We start from the raw sequence: 23,529 nt of genomic DNA on the forward strand, positions 1-23,529 counted from the left end.
GAGTGAGGGGGGTGAGGTGCCCTGGGTGCAAACCTCAAGGAGGCACTCACTCTCAGTGTCCTGCAAGCGAAGGACAGGCACCTCCCCGCTCGCTGTAGTCTTGTACAGGCCCCGGGGCCGGGCGTCCTCTGGGCACTTTCTGGTATGCAGTTGTTACTTGTGCAGAGGCCCTGGGCTTGGGTTATAAGGGGAAAACTGGTTGTAGGGGACTCAACATACAAAATAAGACGTATTTCACAGCCCACCTTTATCCCTAAAAACCTGGACTTGGGAGTCCCCCTGACCTGGGGATGGTTTTCTGCTTGCCATTCTTTAGCTGTGTAACCTAGGGAAACATACTTAATCTTGCTGTGCCTCCATTTCCTTCGTCATCCATATCAAAATAGGGACAATAACACCTACCTCAGAGAGAAAGTATGGGGATTAAACCAGGGGCACAAGGAGGGTAATGAAAATAGCTGTCTAACGGTAAACCTTAGCATCGCAAACCTCTCTGTGAGGTTGTCTGGGACAGCGTTGTGTGGCCCGGTGTCAGACAGGGCTCTTGTTGCGGAAGCTTCCACAGGCAACATTAGCATCAGAGGAGGGTCTGGAGACCAGTTTGCCAGTGTCACATCCAGAGTTATGTAACTTGTTACAGATCGCATGACTAAGAGCACTTTAGGATACAGTAAAAAAACAGTGCTAAGTGGGACAAGCTGGCCCAAACTGATGGATTACATAAATATTCAAACCACAGCTTTTCCCCACCAACAGACATATAAGCATATGAGGAGGGCTTGTAAGTGAAGGGGTAGGGAGTCAAGGGCCATGGAAAACTCTGACTTTAGGGTCAAGATCAGATTCTGGTTAATCAAGGAGGGCTTCCAGGAGGAGGTTCTGGGGCATTCAGCAGCCTCCAATGAGGCTCAGTCGCTCTCCTTTTTTTCATCACCATCTCAGCAGTCAACACTTCTCAGTACAAAGGATAGAAGATGGGCTCTAACCCCACAGTTGGGTGACTGGAATCACCTCTTCAGACCTTTCACGATCCAACGCCTGGTCCCTTTAAGGCATCGAAACTCAGTGAACGTTCTACGGGCGGCCTCGCGGCCTCCGCGAGGCGCGCTGACGTCACCCTTCGGGGAAACGGCTGACGTCAGCGCGTCCTCGGCGACTAGGGGCGGGGCCATGACTCACCCGAACCGCGCCCCCCGCCCGCGAACGAGCGCACGTGAGCGCGCGCCGCGCTGTTTTCTAACTTTAGCTCGGCGGCTTCGGTGGGGTCGGGCGAGGTAAAGGCGGCCGAGGGGACTAGGCGGGCTGGGGGCGGCTGTCCCCGTCCCTGCTCGCCCCGCTGGCGGTCCTCCTGGAGGATGAGGGCCGGGCCGGAGGGTGGAGCGCAGGCGCCTCCCGACGCAGCGCCTCAAGGGTCTCTGCGTGCAAGCCCGGCCCCGCGCTCGCCCTTCCCAGAGTAGGTGCTCAGTAATTGAGCCAAAGTTCCCTTCTGCTCTGCGACTCGGGACTTCCCGGAGAGTCCGGGGTTCTGGAAAGTTCCCCGGTGGACGGGGTGCGGTGCGGGCTGGTCAGAACAGGCGGGGGCCTGAGGCCGTCGGGGCCCAGCCCTCGGTGCCCACGTGGGGTCATCACTCAGCGTTTCCGAACTCGGGGGACCCGGGCGTGGCCGGTGTCACCATCAGCGCTTGGTGGGGGGGGGCGTCCTCCTGGGAAACCCGCTTCCCAACTGGGCGTGGCAGTGCGAGGGAATGTTCCCTACGTGGTGGGAGGGGCGGTGGTCGTTCTAGGTTCCGCCCAGGCTCAGGGGCTTGGAGGTCACCGGATGAGGACCTGATTCCGCAAACCCAAGCTCTCCTTCCCGAGCCCCCGGCTTACCAAGGTGACCTTCTAGGAAACAGATAAAAGCCTCCTTATAAAGAAAGTAGTGCCAGACACCTTGTGAAATAGACACTCCCCTGTTCTTTTGTTGGGGGAGGGGAAAGTTCTGGAAAGAAGCGCTGTCAGCGTAAAATGAACTGAGATTTTGACTTTGCAGAGTGGTCGGCCGTGTCACGATGACCTGCATTCTGTTGTTGGTGTGGCATCCTCAGGTTTCACAGGGTTTGTCTCCGTAGGCAGCTTATAAAACACTGCTCATGAAGCTTTTGACCTTGCTAGATGAAGAGGGTTGGATATTACAGAAGAGTACTAAATATAATGATAAACCGGGAAATGTCAAATGGTAATAAGGGAACGTTAACTGTTGGGCCGTTAAATCTTTATATTTCAAGTTTTGGAAGGCTGTAATCTTGAGTTTTTCATGTGCTCTTTTCTTAGAAGCGGTGGAAAGTTAGTTGTGGTATAAAGGTAGCTTTGCAGATCATGACTTGAATGAATGACAGAAATCCCGAATCCAAATGTGTGATTTTCATTTGTTTTCCAAAAATAATCACATTGGCCTTTGTACATTGGAGATTTTCAGGTAATAAATATGGAAACTGCAAGCGTTGAGGGCCTTACTCCCCATTCAGTATCCATCTTAACATAGTTTAAAAAGGGGGGACAATTTAGGATCTAACAAATCTGTCCGGAAATATGCATACTATTTTATATTGTTGGTATAGCAACAGGAGTCTCTTTGTCCTAATACCTTACCGTTGCTACCACATTTTCCTCAATGTAATGCCTATTTTGGGAGGGACTTGACTGGAGCAGGTGTGAATGATGATGAATCACGTTCTCAAACTGAGCTAATTTCCCTTTGTGTAGGTTATTGTTCTGTGCGTATATAACGTATAAGAACCTTAACATAAACGTTCTCACGTTCAGAAATTAAGTTGTTTTAGTCCGGAAATTGAGTTTGTGCTTTAAAAATACTTATCCTTGGGACAGGCCACCTGCATCCTGTAGGCAGCCTGTTAGCATTTCTGTAGTCTTATTGCCCCCAAGTTGTACCTGTTTTCTTAGAGCGACATCTGTTACTCACTAATTGTTCACTATGTTGTGATTGTTTGCTTACATGTTTGTTTCTCCCACTAGACCAAGCTCTTGGGACTATGGACTAGTGTCTGTATCTTTGGCATCTAGAACAGTGCTAGCATGTAATAAGAGCTGTATTTTTCATAGTGTTTTGTTTCATTGAATAAATGTGGGGTTTCCCAAAGCACATTGCAAATTTTGGGAAGGGAGAGTTTTTGTAATAATTAAGGAGATTGAGCTGCAAACCTGTGTTGTTGCAGTAAGAGACACAGCTTCCTTCTTTTCCAAGCCCACCCTTCCCCACTCCCACCACCACCACCACCACCCATGAGAAAGTAGACAAAATAAAACAGTCAAACCCTAAATTATTTTGGGATCTAAGCAGTGTGGTGTGCCTTTAGATTGGAGATGGTAGAACTTTGTCCTGTTCTCCAGGCCATAACTGTAATCCACACACTGGGTTACTTAGGTCCTCATCACAAGGAAGTAGTTGTTATTATTTTTTTGTTTTAAATAGGTGAGGTGTCTGGGTGGCTTTGTCGGTTGAGTGTCTGACTCATGATTTTGGCTCAGGTCATTATCTCAGCATTATGGGATTGAGCCCCATGTCAGTCTTTGCCCTGGACTTGGAGCCTGTTTGGGATTCTCTCTCTCCCTCTCTGCCCCTCCCCACTCCCAAATTAGGAATTTCAGAAACTCTCCTTCTTCTGTGGATAGTTACAACTGGTTGCTAAATGGAATGTTTACATTGAAGTAGATTTGGTTTCTGCACAATACTTCCTACCTACCCTGAGAGAAGATTTAAGGATATAAAATGAAGAAATTTAATTTATTCTCTACCTTATAAGTTACCACTGTCAAAGAGAGGGGGATTTTTACCGTCAAACTTTAGCCAAAACTCAGCAAGCTGGAATTGATGCCACACTCGATTTTACAAAAGACCGATGAAAAAATAAGTTGCTATCAGGGATCTAATTTTGAAAATACATATATAGTATGTTACAGTGGTTACTTATATTTTCAATAATAATCTAATAGCTCTGCAAAATCCCAAATCAGAAGGCCCGCATTGTAATATGCACTGTGTTTAATTAAGTAAAGAAAGAGTGATATGTATTTGGAAGTCTTTTTTTTTTTTTTTAAGGTTTTATTTATTATTTGACAGAGACACAGGGAGAGAGGGAACACAAGCAGGGGGTGTGGGAGAGGGAGAAGCAGGCTTCCCGCTGAGCAGGAAGCCCAGTATGAAGCTTGATTCCAGGACCCTGGGATCATGACCTGAGCCGAAGGCAGACAGTTACTGAGCCACCCAGGCGCCCCGTATTTGGAAGATTTTTAACAAGATTTTAATTAGGGTTTTAGAAAGCGGTTCAGCTATGTTTTCCCAGACAAAGAGTTCCATGAGTGTGATGAAAAACAGTAACTTTAATGACAACAGAAGAAAGAAAGCTAGAAGGAAAGACCTAAGGGACACTTTGCTGTTGGCTAGGTTGAGCTTTGACAACTCCTACTCACTTTCATACCACCCTCCTCACCATTTTTAGGCACTGTTTCACTTGGATTTTTGCTCAAAATGGAGCCTTCTATAATAATAAAAATAATGACTTCCATTTATTGAGCACTATGTGCCAGGCCCTGAGCTCAATCCTGTATGAAACTATTTCAGTTAATATTACGTATGTATATGTAAGAGATTTTATTGTAAAGAATTGGTTCCCATGTGTATGGAGGTTGGCACGTCCTAATATCTGCAGCGTGAGTCGGCAAGCTGGAGACCTGGGAGAGCCAATGGTGTGGTTCCTTTCCAAGTCCAAAGGCAGGAAGAATTTACCCTCATTGGGGTTGGCGGGTCAGGGGAGTCTGTCAGTCTGTTTTTATATACCTTCAACCGACTGGATGAGGCCCACCAACGTTATGGAGGGCAACTACTTAATCTGCCAATGGAAATATTAATCTCATCCAAAAACACACTCACAGAAACACCCAGAATAATGTTTGATCAAACATCTGACCACCCTGTGGCCCAGTCAAATTAATACATTTGTCAACCATCACAGATCTATTTGATTTCCAGAGCTCATGGGATGAGAACCCATATCCCATAATGTTATGCCACAGAGTCTCCCTCTCACTCTAGGATTTACAAAGTAACTTTAACCCTGGGCCTTTCCCCCTTATCTGGAATGTCTGTCACAGTTCAACGCACTGCCATCTGATGAACACATCTAATTAGGGCAGGTGTTTAAATACTAGTAACGGCTCCGAATCCCCTCCCCCAGTAGCACGTACAACATAGCCACTTCCTTCCTTAGAAGAACTCTCCAGCTTTCTAATTCTATTCCAAGCTTTCTGATTTTCTATTCACAGAACCCTTTAATTCTCTCCACACTAGCAAATCTTACCTGACTCCTTGTTCAGTCCCTTTCGTGTCCTCATCGAAAGGCACCAAGCCAGTGAGCCCACAACTTTCTCTTCTCTCAGCTGCCACTTTAGGACCAACTTTTGCTATTGCTTGCTCTTGACTCACTCCTGCCTTCATTGTCACTGTCATTTTAGAGGTCTGACCTTTCAACCCTCTCCCCCCAACACAAGCAACTGTCACTACAAGGACTTCACTTGGCTGAGTTTCAGACTGGTGAACCTACCTCCCAGAGATAGCAGATATAAAAATACTTCCATGATCTATGTACTTTTAATAAATATGATTACTCAGTTTATTTACTTGATTACAATTTTGGAAAGAATAAAATTCTTAGAGTAATTTTTTTTTGCCTAGTTGGCAGTGTTCTGTTACCTCCTAGGGCACCTTATGTAGGCATCATGGATGTCCTGATACCACTCCAACACTTTTTCACAAACAGCCTCAGAGCATTTGTTCTTAGCAAGTTAATTGTCCTTTAATATCTAGAATGTAGTCATTCCCAGTGAAGTAAGGCTTTGAATACTTTCTCAGATTTTTATGCGGTTTTTCATCGTTATGTATTATTAAAGTGAAACACATTAGAGAACACATAAGCACATGAACAAAATCAGACTTTATTGCTATAAAGATATGGTTAAGCCTGTCTAGCTTTTAAAACAAAATGTTGGGGTGCCTGGGTGGCTCAGTCGGTTAAGCACCCAGCTCTTGATTTCTGCTCAGGTCATGATCTCAGGGTCATGAGATCGAGCCCTGCGCTGGGCTCCATCCTGGGTATGGAGCCTGCTTAAGATTCTCTCTCTCTTCTTCTGCGCCTCCTCGAACTCCCTCTCCCTTCCTAAAAACACAAAACAAAACAAAAAATTGAGAATGTTAAGACAGATATTGGGAGACAGCAATTATTCTAGATGTTATAGATAGTAGCATGTAAGGTATTTTTCATTCTTCGAAAAGTTAAGTTACCAAACCCAGTGAACTTAAAGGGCATTTTTATCACAGTCATAAATAAAAATACACTTTGCTTCCATATTAGAAAAAAAATCAGGTGTGTATTTTTGATTGATCAATGACATCTGCCATAATTATACTCATTTGATCAAAATGAAAAAGTTCTTTCTGTTACACAAGGGTCCAGGGTCTCCAGGGCTTGGAATTACATTAGCCCTCTTAATTCACACTGACGTGGTTGGCTTCGGTATATCTGACAGAATAAAAACAGAGGGTATTCAAATCGAGATCCTACAAATCTGAGTTGAGAAGTTTGATGTGTAACTTGGGACTGTTTTGCCAGACAGAGTCCAGTGACTTTGGTCTCTAAAACAATTACGAGGCTGGGACCTTTGTAAATGGTTTCTTGGTTGCTTTTTCATCTATTGAAACCTTAATAAAGGGGAGACATAACTTAATTACCCCTTCCTGTGTTCTTAATAGTGTTGTTGTCTTTTTAAATCCATGTTGAAAACAATCATGTTTTTTTTTCTTTGCCTTTTTTAGAAGCAGAGCTACGATTGTGTTTTAGGACATAGTGGAATCTATCAGTTAATAAAGCTAGCCGGTAATTCTTTGTGTTTAACTATTAAATGTAGAATTTCCAGCATATTATGTAAGCAGCTTTTGTGGTGATATTCTGGCAGTTTAAATCATTGAAACTTTTAATAGGCTTAGATTATTTTGTTTGAGATTTTTAAAAAATAGCATTGGCATTGCCTTAGCAACATTACGGTTATAAGGAAGATTTTGCAGTCCAAATCCTTACTTTGTAAGAAAAATTCAAAACATTTTTTTATATCCTATTTTAAAATGTTGATATTATTATATTGAATTATATAAAATCCAGTTGGATTATTAGTGTTATAAATAAATACAAAAAATTACTAGATCTGCTTCACGCATATAAATAAGATTTGTTTTACACCTAAATTATAAACTGTATTTTAAGTTTTATTTTTAGCTGAGTGGTTAAGAGTTCAGGCTTTTTTTTTTTTTTAAGTCAAGTTTACTGAGGTGATTTACATGCAGTAAAATGTATTCTTTTAGGTGTGAAGTTCTATGAATTTTGACAAACATAGCCATATAAGCATTACCACAATTAAGAGAGAACATTTCTACCATTCCAGAAAGTTCACTTGTACCCCCTTTTAGTTAATTTCTTATCCTGGAAATAAAATCTTAAATAAAATTAGCAAAAGGCCTTAGGCCATTGTTGTTGTAAACCAGGTCATGACGTTAATGGGAAGGCACATGTAACTGAGGCAAACCTAAGTTTTGAGTATATTACTCTAAAAGGATTGGATAGAAGTGTTAAGAACAAAATAAAGTGAAGGATTGATTTTATTGTTTTATTCCATCTCCATGATCTATGTTTACCTTTTTTCACCCGACATCCATCTTAAGGATCTTTCTTTTTTTTTTTTTAAAGATTTTGTTTATTTGTCAGAGAGAGAGCGTGGAGAGAGCACAGCAGGGGCAGCAGTAGGCAGAGAGAAGCAGGCTCCCTGCTTAGCAAGGACCCCAATGTGGGACTGAATCCCAGGACTCTGGGATCATGACCTGAGTTGAAGGTAGACAGTTAACCAACTGAGCCACCCAGGTGCCCCTCCATCTCAAATATCTTGATGTAACTAAATCTTTAAGGCATTTTGTTTTGCTAGTTTGTATTTTAACCTTTTCATTGAATATTACAAGTGAATATTGTCTCTGCCCTTGTGAAATAAGCAAGTTAAGAGCAAGGCAGTGCCATCTTTATTGTTTATTACCATCTTTATTGTTTATTACCATCTCTTCCATACAAAAAAAGCCTAATGTTTATTAAATAATTAATTTTGTTTGTTTGTTTGTTTGTTTCAAGCTGAGCAGAAAGGGGTTTGAGAATGACTAAGATTTTCTCAAGTATTGAGAGTATTGGTAGTACTAGGTTAAAACTTAAAACTCAGGGGCACCTGGGTGGCTCAGTGGGTTAAGTCTCTGCCTTCAGCTCAGGTCATGATCTCAGGGTCCTGGGATAGAGCCCCACATCGGGCTCTCTACTCTGTGAGGAGCCTGCTTTCCCCCTCTCCCCTCTCTCTGCCTGCCTCTCTGCCCACTTGTGATTTCTCTCTGTCAAATAAATAAATAAAATCTTAAAAAGTCATAAGGAAGAGAAAATACTGTACTTTTACAGTATACTTTTACAGTACTGTAAAAAATTTATGTATAAATGGACGTGTGCAGTTCAAACCCATGTTCAGGGGTCAACTGCAGATTTCTTTTAAAGCTTTTTTAAACTGCTAAAATAGTACAGGGATAACTCGTCCTTTTTCAGTAGTCTATACACAGCAAAAATGTCACTCCCTAACTGAAACATAAAAACCAACCATGAGGAGATTTGGCATGTCAGAATACTTTATATGCTACCAAGAGAATATTTTTTTCATTATCTGAAGGTAAATTAAATGTATGGGCAGTTCATCTATGAAGGCAGTCCAAAACTCTGTGATCTAGAGATCACAACATTTGAATTTTTCATTACTATTATAGCCATGGTGAAAATTAACCTTATAAATTTTAAAACTCCAGCTATAATGCAATTTAATGTAAACATTAAAGATTAAAAGATGATCTTTCAACTTTAAAGTTGCTTTCTTCCTCAAATCAAGTTAAGATATCCTGAGTGCCCAAAGAGTTTTACTATCAACGACTATTACAGTTTTACTATCAACGACATTCCTGAAAAAAACCTGTCCTCCCTGCAAGCAAAACTTTTTCCCATTAAAAATAAACTTTAGGGGCACCTGGGTGGCTCAGTGGGTTAAGCCTCTGCCTTCAGCTCAGGTCATGATCTCAGGGTCCTGGGATTGAGCCCTACATAGGGCTCTCTGCTCAGCGGGGAGCCTGCTTCTCCCTCTCTCTGCCTGCCTCTCTGCCTACTTGTGATCTCTGTCAAATAAATAAAATCTTTAAAAACAAAACAAAGCTTAAAACTCAGTTAAAAACTTAGGTTTTAGAGTTGGATCTAAATTTCTTTCATCCTTTTTTTAATTGAAGTATATTTGACATATGATGTTATATTAGTTTTAGCTCTACAACTCACTAGTGATTTGACACTTCTATACACTGTCCTATGCTTACCACCATAAGTGTAACTGCCATCTTTCACCATACAATGCTATTACAGTGTTAGTAACTATATTCCCTAGGCTGTACTTTTTATCCCCTCAACTTATTTTATAACTGGAAATTTGTATCTCTTAATTCCCTTCACCTATTTTACCATCCCCCCAACCCCCTCTGCTCCAGCAACCACCAGTGTGTTCTCTACATTTATGAGTCTGTGTCTGGTTTTGTTGTTGTTGTTTGCTTGTTCTTTTGTTTTTTTAGATTCCACGTATAAGTACAATCATATGGTATTTGTCTTTCTCTGTCTTATATCACTTAGCATAATTCTAGCAATGTTGTGAATGTCAAGAGCTCATTCTTTTTTATACCTGAGTGATATTCCTCTGTGTGTGTGTGTGTGTGTATGTACATCACATCTTTATTCATTCATCTATTGGCGGACTTTTAGGTTGCGTCCATAACTTGGCTATTATAAATAATGCTGCAACAAACATAGCAGTGCATATATCTTTTCAAATTCATAGTTTTGTTTTCTTTGGGTAAATAATCCAGTGGATCATATGGTATTTCTGTTTTTAATTTTTCGAGGACAGTCCATACTGTTCTCCATAGTGGTTGTACCAATTTACATTCCCACCAGCTGTGCATGGGGGTTCCCTTTTCTCCGCATCTTCACCAACACTCGTTATTTCTTGTCCTTTTGATGCTAGCCATTCTGACAGGCCTAAAGTGACATCCCGCCGTGGTTTTGATTTACATTTCCCTGATGATGAGTGATGCCGAGTATCTCTCCATGTGGATCTGCATTTGAACACTGATTGATCATTTATTTAGCTGTAGAACTTAAGGCAAATCCATTTCTATGAGCATCATCTTTCTTACCTATAAAATCACAGTAAACAAACCCACAGAATTCTATTAGAACTGCCATGAGGAGGAATTTGAGATTAAAGCACCTGGCACAGTGTCTTGCTCATAGCCCAGTTCTTTCAACTTGAAATCTTAAGGTATTTTAAATCCGGTACCACAGCTCTCTGTCTGTGGTGGTGGAGGGAATTCGCTTTCAGAATGCAGAGGGAGGTGGCTGAATCCGAGCCGTGGGCTCAAGCAGTGTAATTACTCTCCCAATCTGTGTTTTGGTTAGTTACAGATTTTCATTTATGGGGTTTTCCCGGAGGAAAGAAAGAAGAGTGGCAATGGTGAAGAGAAGGGAAACCAGATGGGGAAATTGAGAATGGGAGAGATATGGAGTGAATGATGAATGAATGAGCAAACAGAGCCAGGCCCCAAAAGGGGTCAGCGATCTTATCCCATATAAGCCAGCTTGGCATATGGCATCTACAATAAAAAAGAGAAAGGAGTAAGGTTATACAAACAACATGGGAAAAAATAGGTTCTTAATATTTTGAAAAATAGAACCCAAGAGTTTCCCTTACACAGTGTTAACTTTGTATATAATATATCGTATTAAGGTTCAGAAAACAGTGGCTCAATTATTTGCCTGCTCTGGTTTCCTACGGTTGTTAAATAATTTGATCAGTACAAAGGTATTAGAACAGCTAAATTCTAAACATAATGAAATAACGCTACTTTTTAAATGCCCAATAAGCACAGAAAAAGAGACTTTTCTATGGCCAGCCTAAATCAAGGGTGAAGGTAGAAGAAAGACAATTTCAAATAAGTGAGATATCAGGGGCGCCTGGGTGGCTCAGTGGGTTAAAGCCGCTGCCTTCGGCTCAGGTCATGATCCCAGGGTCCTGGGATCGAGCCCCGCATCGAGCCCCGCATCGAGCCCCGCATCGAGCCCCGCATCGAGCCCTGCATCGGGCTCTTTGCTCAGCGGGGAGTCTGCTTCCCTTCCAATCTCTCTGCCTGCCTCTCTGCCTACTTGTGATGTCTCTCTGTCAAATAAATAAAATCTTTTAAAAAAAAAATAACTGAGATATCAAAAAAAAATTATTTCTCATTTGCCCTTGTCTCAGGCAGCTGCTAGAGGGGATGCTCTGTCAAAATGAGTGAATTAACCAAGAGGAAGGCCTCAGAGCCTGGAATCAGGGGCTCCAGCTAGTTGCAAAGGAATAAAGGTAACTTTCAAAAACATTACTAACATAGAAGAGTGAAAAAAAAAATTGAAGGAGTACAGGTGAAAGAAAAAATTAGTTAAGAAAATAGAAGCTAAGAAATAAGAGGTATACATACTCTGAACCCATTTCAAGAATGAGATGGCAAATCTGTCCCTTAAGTGTCCTACCATCCAAAGCAAAAGGGAAGGTAAGCTCACTTGCAAATTCCATAATGTCCTTAAGATAAAAACAAAGTGGTTGTTTCCAAAAAGACTTATTGTAGATCTTATAAAAGGGATCCTTCACTCTTAACTTTATCCCCATGATAGAATATTATGTTTCATGTGACTTTCTTAGGGTGTACCTTATCGTCCCAAAGCATTACTAAGTAAAGACAATTCTGTAAGGACTCAGGAGTATTCCCCAGGATGAACCAAGAGCATGTGAATGGCTGGTCAGGATATTATTAATTGACATCCCATTAAACTTCACAGGAGGCTAGAAGGAGGTTGGTAGGTTAGTCTGTTATCCTGAATAATTTAATTTAGCTCTTTCCCCGAACTGGCCCCCTTAAAGCAAAACATGTTCTTGTAACTGCGCTTGTGCTCGGTAGAAGGCAGTTTGGCAACTTTCTGGATGTTGGAGCGTGTTCACTGGGGGTCTCATGCCCCACCCCAAATGTCTTATCACAATATGCTGTCCTATCTCCATTTCTTTTTTTAAAATTTAATATATATATATTTTTAAGATTTTATGTATTTGGGAGAAAGAGAGAGAGCATGAGAAGTGGAGGGTCAGAGGGAGAAGCAGACTTCCTGCTGAGCAGGGAGCCTGAAGTGGGACTCAATCCTGGAACTCTAGGATCATGACCTGAGCTGAAGGCAGTCGCTTAACCAACTGAACCACCCAGTCACCTCCACCTATCTCAGTTTCTGAGAGAAATTTTGATAAACCCAATTTTCTCTAATGCATTGTATTTCCACTAATGTTTTAGTACCGTTAGACTAGGTTTTCTGGCTCTCCCGTTAATCTAACTCTGAATTCAATTTGGATAGAAAACTTTTTAATTGCCCTGTTCCTTCCAACAGGTAACATTTAGGATATCATGTCCATCAAGCAATCTTACATAAACATTTATTTCCTATAACCAGATTTATATTAATAATTAAGATCGCATTTAGTTAGAAGCTGTAGTTTGGACAACTAACTAGAATTTTCAGTTAACCATCCCCCTAACTGCGGATGCGAATTTACTGCACCACCTGTACAGTTGTCAGTTTTGAAAAATTCAACCCCTTATGCTTTCATCTGATATATTTTCCATTAATAATAATTCTTAATGAGGGTACCTGGGTGGCTCAGTGGGTTAAAGCCTCTGCCTTCGGCTCGGATCATGATCCCAGGGTTCTGGGATCGAGCCCTGCATTGGGCTCTCTGCTTAGCAGGGAGCCTGCTTCCCTTTCTCTCTCTCTCTGCCTGCCTCTCTGCCTACTTGTGATCTCTCTCTGTCAAATAAATAAGTAATATCATAAAAACTAATAATTCTTAATGGAAAATCAAGCATAATTTTTATAACTCAATGTTTGCCATTATTTAAGCTATAGTTAACTGGTTATTGAATAAACCTTAGAAAGAAGTGGTTTTCTTTTTTTTAAGATATTATGTATTTATTTGACAGAGGGAGACACAGTGAGAGAGGGAACACAAGCAGGGGGAGTAGGAGAGGGAAAAGCAGGCTTTCCTCTGAGCAGGGAGCCCAGTATGGGGCTTGATCCCAGGACCCAGGGATCATGACCTGAGCTGAAAGCAGAGGCTTTAACCCACTGAGCCACCCAGATGCCCCAGGGGTGTATTTTTAAAATAGCATTTGAACTAACCATTAGAAAGATGAAAGTTTTTGCTGTTAATCTCTTTTGTGTATAGCAGAATATGTTTATTTACACCTAACTAAATCTCTCTGATACCCTAAAATTTGAAACCTTAAAAGTAGACTTCTGTTTGTATAGTATTATTACCTGCTCTTTTCCAGGAAGCTTATTAATAGGATTATACTTCAAAATAATAAACTGCCTCACTGCCACTTATAGGCCAGTTATTACTATGGTAGCATTTCTGTTGTCTTTAATAAAATCTAGAAATGCTTGAAACCAAAGACTAGAATATACTGTGGTATCCCAATAAAGTCCATGGTGACATTTTTATTCTGACCTGAAGTAAATTTCCATATATTAAATAAAGATTTGATGAAACAATATTTCTTCTCTGTTAAATCAACATTTGTTATTTCTGCAAAAATATATCTAACCAGTTCTTTTATTTTTTTAATGACTGTTGGTAATTTTTGGCTCTTCATAAGAATAGAAAAATGTTTTTATTGAACTTGATATGATTTATAAACAATGATCTCTGAAATACTGAATGATGTATTTTTATAAATAAAACTGTCATAAATTTAGAAATCAGTTTTGTTAAGTGAGAAAATATCACAGATGTTGAAGAGCAGCTTTTGTTTGTAAATAAAAAAGATTTCCAAATTTAGGCAAAGTATTTTGACTTTAGAAAAATCTATACAACAAGAATTTCCAGAAGCAATATTGGCAAGACGGCAAAGTTAGAAGCCCAGGATCCTGCTTCCCTCACAAACATACTAAGTCAGCAACAATTTACAAACAGATTCACTTTATGTAAAATCTACAGACTAATTGTAAGGCTCTTGAACCCTAGGTGAAAATGAAACCAGACTCACCAAAGCCAATATTCAGGACCCCTTTTCACCAGAGTCCCTGCTCCCAGCACAGTGCCATACAATCAGGAAGAGAACCCTAACTCCCAGCTTCTCCTATGGAAAAGAGAGTGTGGTTTATGCATCCAGCACCCTGGAATTTCCCAGGGAGCTCCCAGAGGACTGATTTCTGTCTTGTAAGTCTTAGAACTCTGATGAGTCCAGCATAATCTAGCCACCTGAGGGAGAATGGAAACAGCAGCTTTGGCTGGTGAATGTCATAGATCTTCCCTCCTGCTAAGCACAAAGTGAACAGCTGTGATGGGTCTGATGCTATCTAACCACCTCAGGGAGAATAGGGACTGTGGTTTGGATGATACATACAACAGCTTCCCCACCCCTGACTTAGCACAGAGCAAGCATACAAAAACCACAGCTTCCTGCTTCTCCTGTGGAGGGAAAGAGTTGACAGACACCCCCCGCCCCCGCCCCAGATCCTGGGCAGGGTCAAATGGTGGGAGTCTTCTCTTATACAAGGTCAGTCTGTGAACACTGGTGCAGGTGCCTATTTTGTACAATGTACAAACACCAGCACAGACAAAGAAAATGATGGATCAGACAAAGGTGTTCCAAACAAAGAAAGAAAATAAATTTCTGGAAACTGACCCTAATGAAATGGAGTTATAGGATTTACCTGACAGAATTCAAAATAACTGTCATAAAGATGCTTTCTGAGGTCAAGAGAAAAATGCATGAACAAAGTGGGAATTTCAGCAAAAGCATAGGCAATATTTAAAAAGTACCAAGTAGAAACCATGGAGATGAAGGACACAATAACTAAACTGAAAAATTCACTAGAGGGGTTTAATAGCAGACTAGAGCAAAGAGAAGAAAGAGTCTGTGAACTTGAAAACAAGTCATTGGAAATAATTCAGTCAGAGGAGCAAAAAGAAAAAGAATGAAAGAGAGTGAAGAAAACTTAAGGGACTTACGGGACCTCATCAAACATAGTACTATATGCATTATGAAAGCCCCAGAGGAGAAGAAAGGAAGAAAGGATCATAAAGCTTATGCAAAGAAAGAATGGATGCAAAGAAATTCACACTGAGACACACAAACTGTCAAAAAGCCAAAGAAAAAGAATTTTGAAAGTAACAAGTAAAAATCAACTTGGCATGTTCAAGAGAACCTTCATAGGACTATCAGTGGATTTTTCAGCAGAAACCTTGCATGCCAGAAGAGGGTAGAATGATGTATTCAAAGTGTTGAAAGAAAAAAAAAAAGCCAAGCAAGACTACTGTACTTAGCAAAAATGTCCGTCATAAAAAGGGAGGAGAAATAGACTTTCCCAGACAAACAAAAGCTCAAAGAGTTCATCACCGCTAGCCCTGCCTTAGGAGAAATGCTAAAGAGAATTCTTCAAGTTGAAAGGATGCTAGATAACAACATAATAGCATAAGAAAGTATGAAACCTTGGTAAAGGTAAATACATAGACAAAACCAGAATATTGTATTCCTATAATAGTAGTGGGTAAATTAATTTTAATTCTAGTATAAAAGTTAAAAGACAAAAGTGTTAAAATATACCTTAAAAATATGTTAAAAGAGGGGCGCCTGGGTGGCTCAGTGGGTTAAGCCTCTGCCTTCGGCTCGGGTCATGATCTCAGGGTCCTGGGGTTGGGCCCTGCACTGGGCTCTCTGCTCAGCAGGGAGCCTGCTTCCTCCTCTCTCTCTCTCTCTGCCTGCCTCTCTGCCCACTTGTGATCTCTATCTGTCAAATAAATAAATAAAATCTTTTAAAAAAATGTTAAAAGATACACAATATGAATGTAAATTCTGACAACAGTAAAAAAGTATTGGGGGAGAAGTTGAAGTGTAGAGTTTTTATATGTAATTGAACTTAAGTTAAAATAGACTGTTGCAGGGGCACCTGACTGGCTTAGTTGGAAGAGCGTGCGATTCTTGATCTCAAGGCTGCAAGTTCAAGCCCCGTGTTAGTTTTAGAGATAACTTTAAAATAAGATCTCTTTTTTAAAAAATAGACTGTTATAGCTATAAAATATTTTATGTAAGCTCCAAGGTAACCCCCCATACATGCACACAAAATTCCTATAGTAGTTACACAGTAGAAAAAGAAATTAAAGCATACCGATGCAATATATAGATATAGATAGACATATGTAGAGATATATATGGATATATAGAGAGTCATAGAGACCTATATATCCGTGTGTGTGTATGTATATTCAGACACAAAACAAGATGTAAAAATAGACAAGAGAAGTACAAGACTAATAGGAAACAACCATATAGCAATAATAAATTCTTCCCTATCAATAATTAACTGTAAGTGAATTGAATTCCCTATCAAAAGGCATAGAATGGATAAAAAAACAAAAAAATAAGACCCAACAATATATTGTCTGCAAGAAACTCACTTTAGATTTAAGGACACACATAAGCTAAAAGTAAAGGGAAGAAAAAGATACTTCATGTAAATGGTAACCAAAAGAGTATAGAGGTGGCTATACATACATTAGAAAAAATAGACTTTAAGTCAAAACTTGTCACGATACAAAGCATATCATATAATGTTAAGAAAAATTATACTGTGAACCGTTATAAACCAACAAACTGGATAACCTAGAGGACATGGATAAATTTGTAGAATCATACGGCCTATCAGACTACATCATGAAGAAGTAGACAGTCTGAACAGGCTTACTACCATTGTGGGTATTGAATCAGTAATCCAAAACTTCCTAACAAAAGACCAGGACAAAATGTTTTCACTAGTAAATTCTCCAACATTTAAAGAAGAATTAACACCAATCCTTCTCAAACTCTTCCAAAAACCTGAAGAGGAGAGAATACTTACAAACCAATTTTATGAAGCCAGCGTCACCCTGGTACCAAAGCCAGATGAAGATACCACAAGAAAAGGAAACTACATGCCAAGACTTCTAATGAATATAGATGCAAAAATCATCAACAAAATACTAGCAAGCCAAATGCAGCAGCATGGAAGTAAATCCATGCATATACTATGAACTGGTCTTTGACAGAGGGGCCAAGAATACATGGTCGGGAAAAGATAATGTCTTTAACAGATGGTGCTGAAAAAACTGGATATGCACATGCAAAACAGATTGCAATTGGACCCTTTCCTTACACCATACACAGAATCCACTCAAAATAGATTAAATACTTAAACATAAAACCCCAAATTGTAAAACACGTAGAAGAAAGAAGGGGAAAGTTCATCACATTGGCCTTGGCAGTGATTTCATGAATGTGACACTAAAAGCACTAGCATCAAAAATAAAAAATAAAGAAGCCAGGCTACATTGAACTAAAAAGTTTCTGCACAACAAAGGAAATAATCAACAGTGAAAAGGCATCCTATGGAATGGGAGAAAATATTTGCAAACCATTTGACTGATAAGAGAATTGATGATAAGAGAATTCTGATCTCCAGAATTGATGAGATGGCTAGTTTTTGTTTCAGCTTGACTGGGCTCAAGGATGCCCAGATATCTGGTAAAACATTTCTGGGTATGTTTGTGAAGGCGTTTCTGGAAGAGCTAAGTGTTTGAATCAGTAGACTTGAGTAAAGAAGATCACTTTGACCAAAGTGGGAGGCATCATCCAATCCATAGAGGGCCTGAACAGAGCAAAAAGGCGGAGGACTGGTGAATTCTTTCTTTTGTTCTGGGACATCTATTTTTCCCGCCTTTGGACATCAGATCTTGTGGTTCTTGGGCCTTGAGACTTTAAACCTTATACCATAGGTTCCCCTGGTTCTAAAACCTTTGAACACCTACTGAATTATATCACTGGTTTTACTGTTTCTCCAGATTGCCAATGGCAGGTTGTAGGACTTCTCAGCCCCTCCATAATCATGTGAGCCAATTCCTATAATGAATTTTTTCTTGTACAAATATATATATGTGTGTGTGTGTGTGTGTGTGTATTTATATATATAAAATTGATGCTGTTTTTCTGGAGAATCCTGACTGATACAACATATAAGGAAGTCCTACAACTCAGTAAATTAAAAAGACCAACAACAATAACCTAATAATCTGATTAGAAAATACATTAAGAAAAAAAAAAGAAAAAAGAAAATACATTAAGGACTTGAAGACATTTCTCCAAAGAAGACATAAAGATCACCAACTATATGAAAAAATGCCCAATGTCACTGATCATTAGGGAAAAACAAATGAAAATCACAATGAGTTACCACCCCATGCCTTTCAGAGTGGCTAGTATCACAAAACAAAAGACAAGTGTTGGTGAGAATGTGGAGAAATTGGAACCTTTGCATACTTTTGGTGGGAATGTGAAATGGTGCCGCTGCTTTGGAAAACAATGGAGTTTCCTCAAAATATTCTCAATAAAAGTAAAATATGATCCAGCAAGCCCACCTCTGAGTATCCGAAAGAATTGAAATCAGGATGTCAAAGAAATATTAGCACTGCTATGTTCATTGTAGCACTAGTCACAATAGCCAGAGTATGGAAAGAGTGTAAACTTGTCCATCAACAGATGAATGGGTAGAGTGTGGTCTATACACGCAACGGGTTACTATTCAGCCTTAAAGAAGGGAATTCTGCGATATGTGGTAACATGGATGAATCCTGGGAACGTTATACTAAGAGAAGTCAGTCAGTTACAGAAAGATAAATACTACACAATTCCACTAATATGATGTCTCTAAAATAGTCAAGTTCAGAGAATCAAAGAGTGGAATGGTGGTTGTCAGGGATTGGGGATTTACTAATCCCAAGCATAAAGTTTGTTAAGCAAGATGAATAATCTTCAAGGCTCTGCTGTACAATGTTATATCTATAATCAACAATAATGTACATGTAAATTTTTGTTGAAGGCATAGATCTTTGGAATGAATCAAGGATCTCTTCCTCTTTTTCTTGCTGTCTCTATTTCATACCTTTGAATGGGCATGGTCTGTTTTTGTCTATATGCTTGGTGTACTTAGTATGCTTGGTTTGTGTGTGTGTGTATTTGGGTATAGTATGAATGTTTCAATAAGGTGCCTGCCTCTCCACACCCACTTTCTCTTCTATCTCTGTACCCTAAGATCAGAACGATTTGAGGGACGATCGTTATTTTCCCACACCTTTCATAAAGGAAGTGTCTTTACATAACTGAGGTGTCCACTGAACACTGTCCTCAAGTAAAGATATACGATCTCCTTGTATTAGATTTATAATTTCATACGATTAGTAGAGGGAAAAGAAAAACATAAAATCATTTTTAAAAGCAGGGTAGGCATAGGATGAGTGCACATCAGGCCCCTGGAAATAAACAGCCTTTGGGAGGAGGGGCCAGTCATAACCAGAGCACTGACTGGGGAGCTGTGGATTCCACAACTGGGGCCTCTCTGACTGTCTGTGAGACCTGGATGAGTACCTGGGCCCCTGTTTGTTTCCTCATCTGGAAAATGTGGGGGCCCAGTGACCTTTAGGACTCCTTCCACTTCTATGGTTCTGTGCTTTAAAGGACTTTTAAATAAGAGAGTACTTGACTGGCCAAAACTTCAGGCTTAACCTTTTTTTTTTTTTTTTTTTTTTTTTGCTTCCTTCTGTTGTGCCTTCACTCTATCATTCTGATGTAAACATGAGTCTTTCAGAATTTTTTCCAGTGGGAGTCTGAGCTGGGGGATTTGGGTCATGTGATAGACTGCCTAACCTCATTCTAGCAGCTTCCTTAGATCATCATATGTTTAGGAGAAAAACAAGCCAGTCTCTTCAGAACAAAAAAGAGTTTATTTGACATCACTATTATGTTGGTCTGATAAATTATTCTCTAAAATTTTCAGCCAGATTAAATGGAGTAATTTCACTTTTTACCTCCCCTCTCCCCCCCGCCCAAGCCTCTCTCTTATTCTCAAACAAACCTGTATTTTTTAGAATAAGGGCAAAGTAAATTCACTGGCCAAGTTGCCCGGTGTAAGCTCTTATCGTAATTCCCTTTATCCTCCACCGGGAACTCCCAAGTGTTGTTCCCTTTCCAATGTTAATAGCACTCTCCAGGATTCTTGGTGTTAACCCACCTCTTTTCCATCCTGAACTCCGGATCTTTACTCCTTCATTAGCATTTTAAAGGCTTTGAGGAATTTATCCTCAGGCAAAACACAAGGCTACCACACATTGCCCGACTCTCTGCACGTATTAATTCTAGTTTTTCAAGCAGAAAAACAAATGTATATGCAAACAGATTCAGACAGCGGAAGAAGTAAGTCTTTTTCACACTGCAGACCCTGATTCCTTCCCAGAAGTAATACTTCCGAGTTTTCTGCCACGATTAATATTTTTTCAATTAAACCATATATTATCTTTGGTTTGAGTTACCTTCTCTAAATGAAAATTACTGTCTTGTTGCTTTTAAGCTGCATACACAAGTTGATTTATTATCATTGTTTAACACCTTTGCATGCTGTACTTTAATATTTAAGATGAAAAATAGATAAAAATCCAAATTATATTAGAAGTGAAAAAGGATTAAAGGAATACCAAACTGAAAGCAAAGATTTGGTTTGGGTACCGGCTCCACCCTGTAAATCAAGTAATTTGTAAGAGCCATCTACTCTAAGTTCTGAAATTCTGTGACTTTCTGTACCTACATCTATATATATGTGACCAAATCTTCCATGATCACAATCACAAATTTGTGCAGGAGGAAAAGGAAAATTTGAAAGGGAAGAAAGAAACTAACATTTTTTGAGAGCCCAATATACCCGCGATCTGGTGTTAATGACAGGTAACTATCTCATTTTGTTTTCAGAGCTTTAGGAGATAAGCTTTTTCTCTGTGTGATAAAATGGAAATATCTTCAGGATAAATTGTAATGGTAAAAAAAAAAAAAGGTAAAATTCAGATGAGCATGTATGGCATGATCCCATTGATTTAAAAAAATAAATAAAAGGTCCTGTATATGCCTAGAAAAATTCTGGAAAGTTCCACAAGAAAATGTTGGCCATGGTTAACTCTGGTAAATGTTACTGGCGGTTAAGAATAAAGAGAAAGATTTTTACTTTCATTTTTATATCTTTTTGCACTTTTAAAAAAAAACCAAGAGCGGGTATTAACCTAGTTCTTATATCCCCTTTAGGAGAAAGGAAATAAGGGGAGACTTTGAATAGCTAAGAGAATCAGTATCTGTTGTGCACCTTATTTTATTGTTCTGTTCATGTGAAGAAAATGATATTTTAAGTAAAAGAAAAGATAGTTGCCTAAGTATAGATAAATGCATAAGGGTTTTTTTGGTGGGGGGATTTTTGGGTAGCCAGAGGTGAGATCCTAACTTGTCTTTGTTCTGCTATCAGAATCTAACTTTCAGCTTTTTGGCAAATGTGGCTCAGAGATGGATGGATGTGGGGTGAGATAAAGACCTGCGTGTATATAGGATGATGTGATCACAGGATTTAGTTCTGGTTGCCCGGAGTCAGATTTGCTCATTTCTTTATTCTTCTGCACTTTGGTGTATAAAGTGTGTTTTGCATTTGAATAAAATGCCCTCAAGTACAGGAAAAAGTTCTGAAACTCTACATGGTGCTCATACCCTAAGACAACTCTGCACCTCAAAGGTATCCAAATACAGAGTCGGCTGAAAGGTATGGTATGTGATGTTTACAGGTTTGGGTTCAAATAAAACGGCATCCCACCCTCAGTCTCAGGCAAGAGAGGCTTTCTGTCCTGGGTGGTGGGCTTCAGAGGGCCCTGTAAATTCACACACAGACACACACACAGACTGTACTCAAGAACACACGGGGACCTCTTGGGTTCTGGTGCTCAGCCCTAACATGGTACAGCCTGCAGCCCTGAACATCTGCTTCAGTGACTGACACAGTTCAGGTCCAACAGAACATAAATTCTGTGAAAATCTGGGTTATAACCACATACCGAGTGATTTTACTAAAATGAAGGTAATTATATAGCATTTATGAATTATGTATGTCTTGATTTTATTACTCAGCCAATACAGCTCATCAACAGAAAACCCAGACATATGAAATAATAAGGAAATTCTGTTGCCTTTCTTATTTTGCTCATGTAAAAAAACCACAACTTTCTCCAATTTTTCAGCTTGGGTGTTGTATTAGTCAGCTTGGGCTGCCATAGCAAGATGCCATGGCCTGGATGGCTTAAACAACAGATATTTCTTTTTCTCACAGTTCTGGAGGCTGGATGTCCAAGACCCAGGGGCCACAAGGTTGTTTGCTGATGAGTTTCTGGTGAGTGTTTTCGGAGGGTTAGGGCTTCAATGTATGAATTTGAGGGGGAAATGACACAATTCAGTCTATGGAAGGTGTTTTTGTCAAAGTATATCTATAGAATAAGTTTACCCAACAGTTTGCCAGCTTGATTTATAACTTTTACACATTTAGACGTACGGTGTTGGTCCTCCGTTTGTATTCTTGCCCTGGACCCCACAAATGTGAGGGGCAGGCCTCTAACAAAGAGTAAGTATTTGGCACAGTTTGTGGGTCAGAGTGGCTTCCAGCAACCCTAGCTCAAGGCGTCTTTACAGAAGATATTTGTCAAAGAGTAAGGCTGTCTTTCAGTGGAATGATCTATAGCACGAGGTGGTAAGTTCTTTGTCATAGGACATGTGAAAGCAGAGGATGGTTGACCAAATGGCAGAGATGTTGAGAGATATGCCTGTGCTGAATTAGGTGATCATTAAGACCCTTCCCAATTTTAAAATCCTATGAAAGCTTCATTATCTAGAAATAGAGGCAGTCAGGTCTTCCTCCTTACTTACATCTTCTAGAACAATGCCAGCTTTCTAAATGCTGGAGTCAGAGAAGTTTTCCTAGGGCACTTAGTTTCTTCTGAATGTTTTGCTTAGTATCTGTATAATCTTTTAAGCCACAAAAGCTGTTTTTGAGTTGTGTATGCTTTCAAAGACAGGAAGACTTGGGATATTTCAGGTTAAGCAGTGAAACTCCTATTTAATGAGAAAACAAAAACAAAATCCCAAACCAAAAATGCATTGCTTTCTGTAAGTGTAGTTCAGATAATTTCTAAACAAGGTATTTGCTTCATATATAATCACAATCATAAAGGGATATTACAACAGATTTTACATACTCTAGAAAATAAGTGTCTGGAGAGCTTGAAAGTTTTATTCACCAAGATTTAACTATGAAGAAGCTGGAGTTACTGATGGTCTTCCTTACCCCAGAGCTTTCTTTTGCTGATGAAAACTGTACGTTTTTATAGGAAAGGGAGCAAATGTCTTGTACT

General features: G+C 39.7%; 1 long non-coding RNA gene across 2 annotated transcripts in view; it reads left to right on the forward strand.

The window, feature by feature from the left end:
• Nucleotides 1-1,179: 1,179 nt before the first annotated feature.
• LOC116870748 overlaps nucleotides 1,180-23,529 on the forward strand; it is a 45,059-nt gene continuing 22,709 nt past the window's right edge. Inside the window, exons 1-3 of one of the 2 annotated variants that reach the window (XR_004383288.1) lie at nucleotides 1,180-1,274; nucleotides 11,452-11,553; nucleotides 22,366-22,396. This is a non-coding gene — a long non-coding RNA (uncharacterized LOC116870748). Of the gene's footprint in view, nucleotides 1,275-11,451; nucleotides 11,554-22,365; nucleotides 22,397-23,529 lie in introns of those variants that run through there. The other variant, XR_004383287.1, reaches the window with a different exon arrangement.

Source organism: Lontra canadensis, unplaced genomic scaffold, assembly GCF_010015895.1.
Source record: "Lontra canadensis isolate GAN:19392208 unplaced genomic scaffold, GSC_riverotter_1.0 scaffold24, whole genome shotgun sequence".
NCBI classification, from domain to species: domain Eukaryota; kingdom Metazoa; phylum Chordata; class Mammalia; order Carnivora; family Mustelidae; genus Lontra; species Lontra canadensis.